Source organism: Talpa occidentalis, unplaced genomic scaffold, assembly GCF_014898055.3.
Source record: "Talpa occidentalis isolate TD23 unplaced genomic scaffold, MPIMG_talOcc4v2.1 talOcc4.9, whole genome shotgun sequence".
NCBI lineage: Eukaryota > Metazoa > Chordata > Mammalia > Eulipotyphla > Talpidae > Talpa > Talpa occidentalis.
Window position 1 is genome coordinate 15861035 of NW_023605305.1, and position 6000 is coordinate 15867034.

Here is a 6000-nt window from a genome sequence, read left to right on the forward strand (position 1 = left end):
GACACACATATTTCTATGTATGAGCAAAAGACGTATGCAAACGTCTGTGTGTGTGTGCATGCACACACTAAGGTGTGTTCCATTGTGATTGTGGGGTGCCACGGGGCAGAGGGATGCAGATAAGAATGCTTTTGTCTCAGGAAAGTGGGGGGAGGATGGGGAGGAAGGCACAGGGGTGGAGGTGCAGAGACTTTGTCCTCACCCTGGCTGGGCAGCATCACCTCCACCATCAAGCACTCCCTGACTGGCTATTGGTCCACATGCACGATTAACAAGCGAACAAACACTTATCTTGGCCTGTCAGGGACACAGAGACAAAAGAGACTGCCCCTGGCCCCCCTCCCCGCCACCTATCAGCCTCTCTCTGTCATCCTCCAAGGCCTGGCTCCTCAGGAGGCCTTCCCTAATTGCCACTCCAAGCCCAGCAGAGCATTCAGTACCTTCTGCAGGGTGGCCACTGGTTCCTGGAGTGTAGAGATGTGGAATATATTTTCCCCAAGGGCAAGGACGGGGTCTGGCTCTTGCTAGTGCCCGAGGGTCTGTCCCGGGGTGGTGGGTTCTCTGGGTACAGGAATGCATGAATCAATCAAGGAACAAAGAAATCCACAGGTGAACAAATGAAAGCCCAATGGAAAAATAAGTAACTGAAGGGAAGACTTAAAGAGGAATGAAGAAATTCAAGAACAAGTGGCTGTAAAAGCAAATAAACCAATAAACAAAACTGCTTCTGCTCTTTAACATACAAACTGAGCCACCTAAACTCCTTGCTTAAGACCCTCTAATGGCTTAACTCCCATTTTGCTTGAAATAATAAAAAATAAAATAAAATAATACAGGACTAAAATGCAAACCTTTGTCATGGCCTTCTTTGGTCTGTGTGGCTGGCCTCTGCTCACCTCTTCAGCCCTGTCTGGGGCCATCTCCCATTTCAGTCACATTGGAATCCTTTTCAGTTCTTAGAATACACTGAGTTTTTGGGACTCCCGGGTGGCGCAGCGTTTGAGCGCTGGGTTGCGAGGCTGCCCGCGGCCTCTGCAGCGCCAGTTCGATCCCCGGTCTCCGGAAAGGATCCCACATGGCGCGACAGACCTCTCCTGCCGCCCACTGCTCCCCTCAGCAGTGTATTTATTTCGTCTGTCTGCCTGTTCTGCTTCTGGCTCTGGTGAATTCTCTCACCCTTCCATGCTTCTGACTGTACCCAGTGCTTGTAAAAATAAATAAATAAATCTGTTAAAAAAAAAAAAAAAAGAATACACTGAGTTTTTGTCTCAGGACGATCTCACATGCTATTTCCTCTTCTCAAGACATTCTTCTAGTTCTTCACAGTACTGGCTCCTTTCTGTCCTTTAGCAGAGGTATCTTTTCCTCAAAGAAGCCTTCCCTGACCACCACCTTCGTGGCAGCCAATTCGTCTCCTTCATGGTCGTTGTCATAATCTAAAAATGTCTCTAGGTCTCTCTTGACCAGAATCAGGATTCTGGCCTCAAGAGAAACCTGTTATGGGCCTCCCCCGTGGCGCAGCGGTTGAGCGCTAGGTTGCGAAGCTCCCTGCGGCCTCTGCGGTGCCGGTTCGATCCCCGGCTGCTCCCCGGCCACAGGAGGAGGGTCCCACATGGCGCGCAGACCTCTCCTGCCTCCCGCTGCTCCCCTCAGCAGTGTACTTCGGTCCTTCTGCCTGTTCTGCTCCCGGCTCTGGTGAATTCTCTCACCCTCCTGCGCTTCTGACTGTACCCAGTGCTTGTATAAACAAAACAAACAAACAAACAAATAAATAAAAACATACCTCTATTAAAAAAAATTAAAAATAAAATAAAATAAAATAAAACAATTCTGAAAACTGAAAACAAAAATCAAAGTCCAGCAGCCTTCCAGGACTTCTGATTTCTCCTCTAGCCACCACTCTCCTACTCTCACTTCTGTTTTAACCACCTTGCGGTCTGTTGTCAGTCCTTTATCCTCTTTTGCACTGCCTTGCCCTCTTTTTCCTCCAATATACTTGCCTGGAAACACCAGCCTGGAGGAATCCAACCAGCCACCTTCTCTGGGTGCGGAAGAGAAAGCCACCTGCCAGGCAAAGTCACAACTCCTGGCCTCCAAAGGACATTACTGAGGCCCAGCAATGCTTATCCCAGTAAGCGGGCCCTGTGTGTCCAACCAGATGACCAGTTCTCACCCTTTCGTCTGTCTTCCAACTTCCAGCTCCATCCCTCCTTCTCCCCCTTCCCCCTTTACACTGGCACTGTAAATCCCCTCTCCTCATGAGGACTTCGCACCTGTAGCCCCTCTTCTGCACATTCATCTCTCCCTCTCCATAGAATTATCCTCGCAGCACACAAACAGGTTCTAGAATTTCCCATTTAAAAAGAAAAAAACAAAAACCTTCCTTCCCTTGGAGAATTAAGCATTTATCCTGCTTTTTTTTTTTTTTTTTTTTGAGGAACTGCAGCTCATTCCCAGTTGGTGAGGGAGAGCTTTTTCTTTGTAGAAAATCACCAGCGAATACACTAGAAGGAATGTGAGAACTAGAAAAACTCCATTTTGCAGCCCCAATTAGATCGATTTAGGCAAGAATCATTCAAGATGGATCAGCATGGGCAGCCATAGAAAAAGAGCATAGACAGTGGTTTAAACAACAAACATTTGTGCGTTAGGGTTCTGGAACCTAAACATCCTGGATCAACATCTGGCAGGGTGGGCTTCAGGCAAAGCCTCTTTTCCAGGCTTGCAGACCACAGCCTTCTCACTGTGTCCTCATGGGGGAGGGAGAGAACAAACATGCTGGTGTCTCTTCTTCCTGAGGACATCAGTCTTATCAAATTAGGGCTACACCCTTATCTCATTGTCTGTCTCCAAATACAGTCACATTGGGGGTTAGGGATTTAACATATCAATGGGGGGGCACAAATTGTTCACAGCAAACACCAAAACCACTAGGTGAAAAGTTTCAAAGGACAGAAGGTTCACCCAGTGTGCAAGCAGCACAGCTAGCAGTTTGGTATTGGCAAAGAGGATGTCTCCTTTACATTGTTGAGGTGCGGCAGACACCACAGAGCCAGTATGCTGGGTGGCAGTGTGCGCCACTGCATGTGATGACTATCAAGTTTACACCACCACGATGAAGAATTCTTGCTTAGCAGATGCTTCACGTAGTTCCAATCAAGGGGTTAGCAATCTATGGGTTGAATCCGACCCTCAGTTTTTGTGCAGTTCATGAGCTAAAAATTTTTTTCTATGGTTCAAAAAAATCAAAGGAAGGGCCTCACCACCAAAGATGGTGCAGGGGGTTGGGACACAACCTATGAAGCGGTCCACTGCCGCTGCAGCATGAGTTCGATCCCCGGCCAGGAGCTACCCACATGGTGCAGCAGACCTCTTCTGGTTTGCCCACTGCTCCCCTCAGCAGTGTACTTCAGTCAATCTGCCTGTTCTGTTCCCCACTCTGTCTCGGTGAATCCTCTCACACCCCACATCCCTGGCCTGTACCCCACTTCTTGCATGCATAAATAAATAACTCTTCAAAAAAAATCAAAGGAAGAATAATATTGCGTGACATATGACAAGTATGCTAAATGCAAATGTCAGTGTCCATAATAAAGAAAATTATATGGAAACACCATATTGTCTTTGGCTACTTTCATGTTCCAAGGGCAGAGCCTAATCATCACAGCAGAGACTGCATGACCTTCAAAGCCAAAAATATTTACCTTCCATCCCTTGACAGGAAAACCTCTACTCTCAACCTAACTTCCACTTATAAGAGAAACAGGATTTAAAGGAATAAAGTGAATGACACTAGGAGAGAAACTTTAGGTTCATCTACAACCTGGAACATTCTTCTAGATAACTAAGTGGGCTGGTCATTTAAGAAAACATAGGAAACAAATGAATGAACTAAATGAGAACAAACTGGTGGTTACCACAAAGGAAGGGGGAGGTAAACTGGGCCAAAGGGGTCACTGATATGGTGATAGATGGAAACTAGCCTTCTGGTGGTAAACAAAAGGTAGGAGGTACATATGTTGATTTCAAAGTCTGTATTCCTGCATCCTATATCATGATAGTCAATTGAAAGAAAAATATTTGGGCCTCCCTGGTGGTGTTAAGATGCCAGGGAGCAACCCACATGGCGCAGCAGACCTCTCTTGACTCGCCCGCTGCTCCCCTCAGCAGTGTACTTTGGTCAGTCTGCCTGTTCTGTTCCCTGCTCTGTCTCTGGTGAATCCTCTCACCCCCCATGCCTCTGGCGGCCTGTACCCAGCTCTTGTATGCATCAATAAATAAATCTTTAAAAAAAAAAAGAAAAATATTATTCAATTAAAAGGCAGGATGGGTGAGACTGTTCTATCTTCAAAGAGACATCACCATCAATTGTAATGTGTCAAACTCGATTAGGTATTTTTTTGGGGAAAGATCTAACTGCCATTGTGCGCATTGGTGACAGTGTTCTCACTCCTTCCTGGCCTTGAAGCTCCACGAATTCAGGGGCTTGTCGCTTACTCTACCCAGTACCTTGCAAGTGCCTGGCACCTTGTCGATGCCCCATAAATGTTAGTTGAAAACAAAATGACAGAAGGAATAGACTTTGTTCAGGGGACTTTTGCAGAGGAGGGAGTGCCTGTGTGGATTCTTCGGGATCAGTAAGCGATTAGTCATAGGTGAAACCCATAGGTGAAAACTCAGTGGTTTGGGGCCCAGGATGATGCTTGTTCTGGGGACCCCAGAGAGAACTCTGACCAGTGAGTGGGGTCAGGGTTGGGCAGAATTTCAGCTCAGGAGCAGGAAGCACTATAATCAGAACAATTCAGCAGCAGGTTGGTCTCAGGAGGCGCCAGGGTGAGCAAGCTGAGGGATCCACATAGGCTGGCCTCATGGATGGGCAGGGAATGTGTTTCCATGGTGACTCACAACACGCCTTTGCCCACCACCTAGGACTCCTACCCAGTAGCCTTTCTCCTTTTCTTTTTCTGCCCAGGCTCAGCCTTCTAGATGGTGGTATTTTCTCCCTTCTGTAAACCTTAAGTGCTTCTTGTCTACACTATCAGGGAGCCTTTGGCACGTAGGTAGGGCAGGCAAATCTTTGCCTGGTAAGAGGCAGGGCTTCTGGCCAGCTGTGTGACCCTGGGCAACAATCTGCCTGTCTCTGGGCGTTTGTTCCCTGATTTGCACAAGATAGGGTGGGACAAGATGCTCTATAAGGCCTGTTCACCCTCCAGATGTCTTGCTTGGTCTTTTTGTCCTTCACAGGACTGGGGACTTCTGGAGGACAGGGCTGGTACTCACTGAGCCCCCCCCCCACTTGTAGGACCACCCAGAACAGACCTGGCTGATCTCCCCATGTCACAAGAGCAGGATAGGGGTGGCTGTGGTGAGGCTCTGACCTCCTTCCTTGTCAAAGGCAGCTAGTTCAAATTTAGGTTCTGCAAGTCACTCGCTGTGTTACCTTGAGCAAGCGACTAAACAACTCTAGACTTTAGTTTCCACATCAATAAAAGCAGAACAATAAAATTTGTCTCCCAGGATAAGGCATAAAAGAAATGATGGCTTTGAAAGCATCATTAGTAGGTGTACAAAAGAACTGTGAAGAAACAGGGAGGGAGGTCTGATCAGGAGTTTTAGCATCTCTCCCATCACTTCTCCCTACGCTAGTCCCTTCATCCTCAGAGGCTGATGGATGCAGGGAAAATGAATAAACACCTTATGTCTAAAGCAGGCTTGGCACATAGTAGGTTCCCAACAAATATTTGCTAAATTAAAGATTCACTCTGTAATTTCACTTGAGCCTTGAAACAAATTGGTAATAGGCAAGATACAGGTTTGTTTTTTATTAGAAATGTTACATCTTTTAAAAAAATGTATTTTTTTGGAAGATTTATTTATCTATGCATACAAGAGCTGGGGTACAGGCCAAAGGCGTGGGGAGTGAGCGGGTTCACCAGAGACAGAGTGGGGAGCAGAATAGGCAGACTGAGTGAAATACACTGCTGAGGGGAGCAGCAGCAA